Genomic DNA, 10,517 nt, shown 5'->3' with positions numbered 1-10,517 from the left:
TTGACAGTGTAAAACACCTCTGTCTAAGACCATTTTTATCATATTACTAACAGTATGAATCCCTTTACCCAATGAGACGGGTATGACATTGTTGACAGTGTAAAACACCTCTGTCTAAGACCATTTTTATCATATTACTAACAGTATGAATCCCTTTACCCAATGAGACGGGTATGACATTGTTGACAGTGTAAAACACCTCTGTCTAAGACCATTTTTATCATATTACTAACAGTATGAATTCCCTTTACCCAATGAGACGGGTATGACATTGTTGACAATGTAAAACACCTCTGTCTAAGACCATTTTTATCATATTACTGGGTGTATGAAGCTGCTTTATCCAAAGCTACTTTAAGTAATACATGTAATAAAACACAATATATTAACTTGTCCACTGCATCAGCAGTGACAATTTGCTCTACTAAACTTGTATTTTTGTAATTTTCTTGTAACGTTGCAGTTTTTGTTGACGTCATATTGATTCATCTTTTAGTAGTTGTCTAAAGTTTGCTCGAGATTCTTAGACCTACACCTATAAGTTACATAATTTATTCATCTTGATATATTAACACGTATCACGTATATTACAGGCATCAATTACTCAAAACATATTTGTGTTAAATACTGAAGCTTCTTCGACTTTCAGTGCTTTGATTATTTTTCTTTGGTGTGCGCGTGGGTGACAGTTTCGGAAACCTTTTGTGAAAAATGAAGTTTATCCTTTATTTCAAGTTTTAAATAAGCTGAATATCTGAAGAATGCAGGAAAAGCCTCAGGATTTTTCTTGAAACTTCTACGAAAACATGTTATCCTTCTGTAGGTAAGTGTAAGTCGCAATAACTTTGTCTTGCGATCTAAACAACACATAATCACTAAGAAACTTGGGGATTCTCCTGAGACACAGTTATATGTGTAGTCAAGGAAACTACGCTCTATAATCTGTAATAAATATTAAATATAAAAAACATTATATAGCACCATTTCCCTTTAGACTTTTATAAAATATTAAAAAAAGGAACTCTGGCTTATTTTCTCAATACGTATATATTTGAAAGTAGTGCCAATGTTTTTAAATAGCGTATTTGACTAAAATGTGTTTAGTGTTTGGTTGTAACAACCGACAAAACTCAATATATGCGACCTAAGAACCTGCTGTTGGCTAGGTACTTGAAATTCAAATGTTATAATGTACCACGTCAGACTTTTATAATGGAAAAACGCGGTTTACATACTTTCTAAACTTTGTCACTAAACAGGAAAAGCAAAGTTATGAAAAGTACCTAATTTAATCCAGCAATATTTTCCTGTATACGTTATATTCTACATACTGTTCTCCGTTTATCAAGTGGTATTTTTTTTTATTCAAAACGTCAGCTTATTAGATTAGTACAATTACTTGTAGAATGATATATAAATATATAAATCTGATACAAAATTAGCAACTATTAAAATTCGAGAGAAAACATTCTACAAACTTTTCGAGGTGAACATGATAAGTGGACAAACGCTGGACATTATAAAGTATTAAGAAAAATGACCACATGGAATCGTTTGGACATGACTTTTGTTTATTTTAAAATTTTGCGGAAACCTACGCGCATAATTGTTCTAGAAGGCGGCTAGAGAGAGAGCACTAGCCGCCAACTCTTGAGCTACTTTTACTTGAACTAACAGTGTGATATATCTGTCATATTTATAACGCATCCATTTTCACAAAATACGGATAGCTTTGTTTTTGTGGGTGATAACGGGACGGGAACCATGAATATTCAGAACCACATTCCTTCACGCTAACCATCTGACCACTTCTGATTCATTATGAGACGGAATGATAATTTTTTTTTGGGGGGGGGGAATGGGTCAACCTAAAAAAAATTCAAGTAATTTCGGGTAAACTATACAGTATTAAAACAGCTACACGATATCTTCCTGATAATTTACATATATTTATGACGGGAAAACCAGCATGAGAATTCCAATGAGACACGTGACAATGAAACAAGATGAATTATATTAACTTAAAAGAAGGGCGAACATTGCCTAAGGTGATGTAGAAAACTATCAAAATACGATTTCAATACGTCAGACTATTCAGTCCATATATGTCTCAAAAAAAGATTTCAATACGTCAAACTATTCAGTCCATGTTTGTCTCAAAATACGATTTCAATACGTCAGACTATTCAGCCCATGTATGTCTCAAAATACGATTTCGATATGTAAGACGAGTCAGTCCATGTTTGTCTCAAAATACGATTTCGATATGTAAGACTATTCAGCCCATGTTTGTCTCAAAATACGATTTCGATATGTAAGACTATGCAGCCCATGTATGTCTCCAAATACAATTTCAATAGTCAGACTATTCAGCCCATATATGTCACAAAATAAGATTTCAATACGTCAGACTATTCAGCCCATATATGTCACAAAATAAGATTTCAATACGTCAGACTATTCAGCCCATGTTTGTCTCAAAATACGATTTCAATACGTCAGACTATTCAGCCCACATCCGTCTAAAAGCCAACATCCCTCTAACATGCAGAGAAAAGGAACGTGAAATGTCATTTAATGAACATGAATGTAAGGTAAAAAACGCTTTGAAGAATACACACATATATATATATATAAATTAAACATTGTAATAATAGATGACAACAGAAAACAAATACCCAAAACACCTCCCATTCTAATATACACCATGAGCAAATGTTCAACGACAAACTGTTTCAAAGTTGATCACTATAACCGATAACAAAATAGACCAGCAGACCTGATAAAAATCATAAAAGATTTTTAACTCAGAGACTCAATGATATTTTTGAAAAAAGAGTCTTAAAATCATAATATTTTATTTATATAACTGCCGAACGTTAATAATAGTTATTTCAAGTGCCACTCTGGGGAAAGTCAGAGCAGTTTAAAGTAAAAATACGTTGATTCTTCAGATGAGGTTGATAAAATTCGAACATGTTTCAAGACGATTTCTTCTCGATCAGCTATAACAACACTGGTGAAGAATTGGTAAATATCTGCATTATACCGTATAAATAAACATTATTCCCAAACCGTTTCAAACATTTGGATGGAAATTGCTATTCCTTCCAAGATACACTTTTTTCTTTTGTAATCAAAAGCCGTATTATCATTGAACAACAGTATTAAACACGATGGACAGTGAAATGAAAAAAAGTACGAGGAAATATACTGTATATCAAGGAATAAAAATACACAAGAAAGAAAAAAAAAGATAAAAGACAGGAAAGGTTAAATAAGGTTTCACAATCTTTAACAGTTATATATTCTACAAGCTCTTTCTACACACAAAAAAAAACAACAGAAAAGGCTTAACAAAATAGCCTATATTATCTTAGTGATGGATAAACAAGCCAGAGAACAACTTCCAGTTATACCACCATATTGATCCAACTCCATAGAAGGGACAAGGGGGGAACAGAACGTCGATGCATTAAAACAGAATTATATTGAAATGTTTTAATATGTGTGCAACATATTTATACAAACATACATATATGAAACTAACGTTAAAAAAGAGCAATTTTAACCGTTAACGCAGAACAAAACAACATAAAACACATTTATTGAATTGTACCAGAGAACGATAACTTAGCATTGTTTGGTACAAAATATTAATTTGTCAAACAAAATGGGAAAAAAATGATATCGTTTCCAAAATATTATAACAATCTACAAGCATGTGAATATTCCAATGAGGAAACACATTGGAGTATTAGCAACAATCTGAAGAAAACCTACGATAAGTAAATCCGTGATAAGTAAGTGGAAGAAATATGAAAACACGTGGTAAAAATTATCCAATCTACTAATGAAAAATATCGTATTAAATATCTTTTGGAGTAAAAAAAACTGATGAAATACATAGTTTGAAACTTAGTTGAATTGACGGCAACTGTCTGTTGTAGTAACACAAGGGTAGAGGACGACGTTTCCAAAGTCTTCCGCCTTTTGTCTTCAGGTCGAAACGTCGTCCTCTACATTTGTGTTACTACAACAGACAGTTGTCGTCCATTAAACTAAGTTTCATTATGAATACTCTGCCTAAACAATATATCAAAGAAATATATAGCAATTCAGAAATAAAACTTGCATGGTTGTTTGTGTTAGCGCAAAGCTATACAATAGGCTATGTACGATCTGTCCGTCACAGGGAATCAAACCGGGATTTGGGTGTTGTAAGTCCGTAAAGCTATACAATAGGCTATGTGCGATCTGTCCATTACAGGGAATCAAACCGGGATTTGAGTGTTGTAAGTTCGTAAAGCTATACAATAGGCTATGTGCGATCTGTCCATCACAGGGAATCAAACCGGGATTTGAGTGTTGTAAGTCTGTAAAGCTATACAATAGGCTATGTACGATTTGTCCATCACAGGGAATCAAACCGGGATTTGAGTGTTGTAAGTCCGTAAAGCTATACAATAGGCTATGTACTATCTGTCCGTCACAGGGAATCAAACCGGGATTTGAGTGTTGTAAGTTCGTAAACTGGTGGTTAGCCCATTGGTGGACCAGCAGTAAACCATTGTTGGCTATAAGTTTAAGAAAAGATTAACAAATAATACACTGAATAATAATGCCAAATAGTCAGAACAAGAAATGAGACTTGTAAACTTAGGAAAAAAATATGTGTCATAAATGAGACAGATATGAAGTCCTTAAAATATCTAGTTATTGTTTAAAACAATATCACAGTTCCAGCTCTCAATAAAACGAAAGAATTAATATTTCATGTAAAATATTTTAATATATCAGACAGAACGGGCTAAAACATATATCGATTTATTAAAGTAAATCAGAAATAAAAATACCTTGAGTTGGAAAAATATTTTATATACGTTGCAAAAGAAAATCTCAATGTCTTTAAAAGCGATAATATACCATTCGTTAGTTGTGATACGAATAATATTAGCAGTTATAAGAAAATCAATAATTGTACAAAATACAAAGAATCTGCGCTGTCAACAAAATTCTTAGTCAGCAATTAGATCATAACGAAATATAACAGCATCAGACACGCAATCAAATGAGAACGTAGAATTAAAAAAAAATCATATAAAATCCACAATTTTTGTTTTGGAAATTTGAAAAAAAACAACATTGTGTCAAAGTTAAGAAAACTGAGAATTTAAGTATAATTTTAAGTATGATTATTATTATAGTGCTCTTTCGATTTCTCTATTTTCCCTATAAATTCGCAGACACTTTACTTAAAATTACTTTTTTTTACTCCCAAGTGTTATAACAGCGACAGTCAATCCCTTTTTGTGAATGGTAGGGCTCTTCTGCCTTCTCTCTTTTCAATAACTCTAAATCATATTTGTGATAAATACAAGACAAATACATAACTTACACTCGTAATGAGCTTCTATTTTACCTGCTTTACTCACTGTTCTAATATACATAAATCATACACATGTATTTTAATAGTAACGAAAGAAGTTTACGTTGAAAGTTGGCTTTCTGCTTAACATGTTTTTTTTTTCACTTTAGAAGAGCGTTATTTCAGTTAGTGAATTTTTGTTTCTTTTGTGACGGATTTATTATTACATATTTGTTTGTTTAGATGAAGTTTATATTTAGAAATATGCATAACTTATAGTGTTAAATGTTTATTGCGAAACTCCCGCCTATTCTCTAAAGTCGTAGAAGTTTCTCGAGTGTAGGAATTAACAATATATGTGTGTACGTAAACGTTAGTGTTAGCGTCAGTATTGTTACGTAAAACTGAAATTTGGAGGAACTCTCCAAACGCCTATAAATATAACCAACGCGGCGCGCCAAAAAATAGTATCTATTATTGGATTGCTGTAATTGGTGTGCTATAAACTTTGGAAGATAAAACTGTGATTAACGCTTATTAATCGGGACACGTCAGATATATTGACCAGGAACATTTATAAATTTCGAACATTACAAATCATTCAACTTCAGTGGATTCACAACGGACATTAGTACTTTTATGAAAACATTACCTAACGTCATCGGTGGAAACTCGACCTGTAATCGGCGTGTGATAAGCGACAACTACAGAGCTAGCTAGCTCCATGTTAAGTGAATTATACCTACATCATCTCGACATTAACTCGCTCATCGTGAACCCTCGATAAGATATCAAAGAAGTTCCAGACTAGAAAGAAGACTTTATATTGCCTGTAAGTTTGTAAAACTTTTGCATATAAATCATTATGCGTAATAACTGTTATTGTAAGTTGTGTTGTTGTTTATATATTAAAACACGTGTATTAAAAAAAACTGTGTGTATCAATCTTATTGGCAAATTGGAGATATATCGGCATTTATTTAACTACTAAATGTAAATTATTATTTAATTCAATTTCAGGCTATTTTAAATTCTAATACGTAACGGTTTATACAATAGAAAGCTACACAATGGGCTATCTGTGCTCTGCCTACCATGGGTAACCAAATCCGGTTTCTAGCTTGGTAAGTCCGAAGACATACCGCTGTGCCACTGGGAGGCATATATGTGTTCATAACCTTTTGTAGACACGTTGGGGTAATATCGAAGATAACATACATCTATAGGTAGGAGGGTATATAGCTGGGTTGGAGCCAAAACTATACCATTAATTTGAAGCTGAAAATATGACTACAAATCTGAAGATAAGTCAGAGTTAGAACACAAGTGTAACAATTAACGGCATCTAGAACTAAACCTCGAAAATAAAACACAGTTTTGGGTTATACAACGGTTCTGTTTCTTTTTTTGTAGTTAAACACAAATCTTCACAATGGACTGTCTGTATCGAAACTTGGTTTCTAATGTTATAAGTCAGTAGATTTATGCTATGCCACTGGCGGATCTATACAGCACAATCACAATGAAAGATAAAGCTCAGCTAAGACACAAGGTACACGACAGTTTTGAAGGCAAAACATAACTAGAAACGAAACATTAACACTGGTTTGAAGCTAAAGTAATGCTACGATAGTTATGTACTACAGGCATACCCGAGAAACGTAGGTTTATGAATAAAACAAATATTTGGATACATGAACTCAAGTGTAAAGGCAAAACATAACTAGAAACGAAACATTAATACTGGTTTGAAGCTAAAGTAATGCTACGATTAGTTATGTACTACAGGCATACCCGAGAAACGTAGGTTTATGAATAAAACAAATATTTGGATACATGAACTCAAGTGTAAAGGCAAAAAGAAAAACACGCGTATCAGTTTAAAATACAGATAAGGCAAAGAAAAACCACAGCTAAGGCAAAAAGTGAATCACAGGTATAAAATAAAACACAGTTAGAATACAAATTAAAATTAAATCACAGATGTTACGGTAAAGCTCATCTAAAACAAAAGATAAAATATAGATATCAAGGTGAAACACAGTTAAATCGTTAGGTCAAACCCTTAAAGACTGAGAGCTCGGCTTAGCTAGGTCAGAATATAAACACTGTCAAGTAAATACGTTACATTCATTGAATTGAATAAGTATAAAATCAAGAACTTAAGCACATTTCACTGATAGTGATTGCCTTGTTTATCCTCTTGCAAGTAGAATATAAGACTCTCAGCTGTAATAAATCTTTCTTTTCGAGCCAATTGTCTTTCCAACCAGTGGAGAGAAAAAAAAAGAAACATGTGAGGAAACGCATTCTTTCTTAATGAAGAACAGGGTTAAAATTCTGAACAGTAGTTAACTAAGTTGTAAAAATACTACTTACCTCACAGAACGTTTAAATCGTGACTTGACAGACTCTTGTTTTTATTGTTTTGGACTCGTACCAATGTCATTAAAATAAATGAAGCAATATTCTTAACGATTTCCCACATACTTCCCACTGTACTTGTCAAACTTAAGCCTAAGGCAGTAATTAAAAATTCGTTCCATATTAAGAAAATGATGGACAGACTGCAAAGCACTTTAGTCGCACATTAACGTCTCTTTTCATGCATTTTCTAAACGAAGGTAAACCTCTGTAATAGTCTCTATGAGAGGTTATAAAACCCTACCAGTAATTACTTGAAATCAAACATGTCATGGTTTCACTTTATGATTGTGAAGAGGAAGATTATAAAACTTACCATTAAAAATTCTTCACCTCATCACATCTTTAAAACCTATCTCTGGTATGTCAGCCTATTAGAAGGACGTGGAAAATAAATTGCATATTTTATATACAGACATTACTCTATCATTAAACGTATTTGAACACATAAAACTAAGTTCTTTATTTTTATATTTTGATACTTTTATTAGTTTCGAAAATGATTGTTTTCTCCCAAGAAGGATAGAATGACTGTGAGCTTTATAATAATGCATGATTACAATTGATTAAACATGTTTTATGTTTTCCGTCTTTAAATTCATGGCTTGGCTCATTCTCAGCAATCAAGTTATTCTTGGGTTTGGTTTATGTGCTCATTCAAACTTAGATTCCAAAAAGTTGGCCATTTTCTTCATTAAACAAAAAATCTGTAGTTACAATAAGTAGTCATTTCAGACTCCAGGATAGTCTTATTTTGTCTATTTACATGTATTATAATTATTTTGAGTTGTTGTCTTTACCATATGAATTGAAGAATAACAAGTATATTAAATTGGCAGAACCTCAAGAGATATTATTGGGATTATGTAAAAAAAAAAAAACTTTCACAGAAAGGGTTCCCAGCTGACGATTCAGTACATACTAATCATCATAGCTATCTTTATGTGTTGACATTATGTACTTGTCAGTTTATTTCAGGTAAGTGGCTTCATTAGCTTATAAGTTACTCCAACTGTCATCTATAGTTAGCCTATTTTGATCAGAAGCTATTTATGTAACTCTGTCACGTATAGATAAAATGTGCTAATTATGTTCTGATACAAAACAGCGGGTTTGGTATAGCCTGGTGGTTAAGGCGCTCCACTCGCTCCATTCACAAAACATGCTCGCCCTTTCAGTCGTTGGAGCATTATAGCGTTGTGGTCAATTCCAATATTCGTTAGTAAAAAGGTAGCCCAAAAGTGGGCGGTGAGTTTTGTGACTAGCTGTCCTCTCTCTAGTGTATCAGTGCTAAATTACGGACGGATAGTCTGTCAGCCTTCGAGTAGCTTTGATTTGTGCGAAATTCAAAGCAAACAAACAAATACAAAACAACGGTGTCCGCTGTAGTTTCAGTAAGATCTACACTATATTCATCATGAATAATTTCCAATTTAAAAAATAGAAAATTAAGTTATTTAAATGTTAGTAATGCATAACACCTCTACTCACAATAAATAATTATATGTAAGAATATTTTAGTATTAAACAATGCTTCCTAACTTTTTATAATATTGAAGAATAGTCAACTATTCGAAAGCGCTCGAGTTTTGGGTCTCGTTTTGAAACAATATTACAACTTTTGTAGGTGAGCCTATGTGCTAACTACTTGACCTGGATTTTCATAATACATTTACGTCCAATCCACTCAGGTAGACTAGACAGAATCATTTAGCTCAAGCCTGTACTTATTCATGTTCTATTCTTCTATACGTTCATAATCATTTAGCTCAAGCCTGTACTTATACATGTTCTTTTCTTCTATACGTTCATAATAATTTAGCTCAAGCCTGTACTTATACATGTTCTATTCTTCTATACGTTCATAAGAAAAACTTTCATTCAGCTTTTTCAGTTTCTCGTCACGTGCTTTGTACTCTGTTTTTAAATTCTTAGCCACTAGTTTATTTTCTACATTCACACTCAGAAACCGTGTCAAGGTCAAGTAATTTCACTTACGAGTTAAATTCACTTGTACTAACTAGTTATTTACAGCAATTAAACTGTATTTGATGTTTTAAAAGCCAAAAAGTAAAGGAAACCTCTATTTTTCACAGAACTGAAAGTGTTTTTACATTACAATACAGTTTATTTCATTATCCAAACTACACCACAGGAAGTGAAATTTTGAACTTGAACGGTTCTTCATGCACACGGGACGAAACATGCCCATGCCAGAGAATCCTTAGGTTTTAGGTGTTGACCAGAAAGGAAGCTGTACCCGCTGCTGCAAGATTTTTGAAACCGAATAACCGAATATGGAGCCTGTTAAGCGGCTTCACGTTTCGAACGTTGGACTTTTCGACACGCAGCCTGTGTACGAACTATTCGACCACACCTAGCCCAAAATATGTGATTCCTTTATTAACTTAATTAACTTTAGCGTATTAGTATAAAGGCTTGAGATAACAGATCGTTCATCGTGTATGTGTCGGGTTTATTTACAAAGTTTAAAGGAACAGATCCATCTGTGCGTGATTACTTTTACTTGTCTACTTAGACACACGTTAACGTTGTGGTTTCGTAAATGTAACTTACACAGCACCCAGTCTTCAGGCTCATTTTATTAATTAATGAAAATCTTACCAGTGGTTAGATAGATGGAACAAAAACAATTAGTACTGTTTTATTAACAGCTGATTGATTCTAAAGGTATGTATATATATATATATATATATATACATGT

Source organism: Limulus polyphemus, unplaced genomic scaffold (genome assembly GCF_000517525.1).
Source record: "Limulus polyphemus unplaced genomic scaffold, Limulus_polyphemus-2.1.2 Scaffold3150, whole genome shotgun sequence".
Lineage (NCBI taxonomy): Eukaryota > Metazoa > Arthropoda > Merostomata > Xiphosura > Limulidae > Limulus > Limulus polyphemus.
This window is presented reverse-complemented; position numbering follows the sequence as displayed.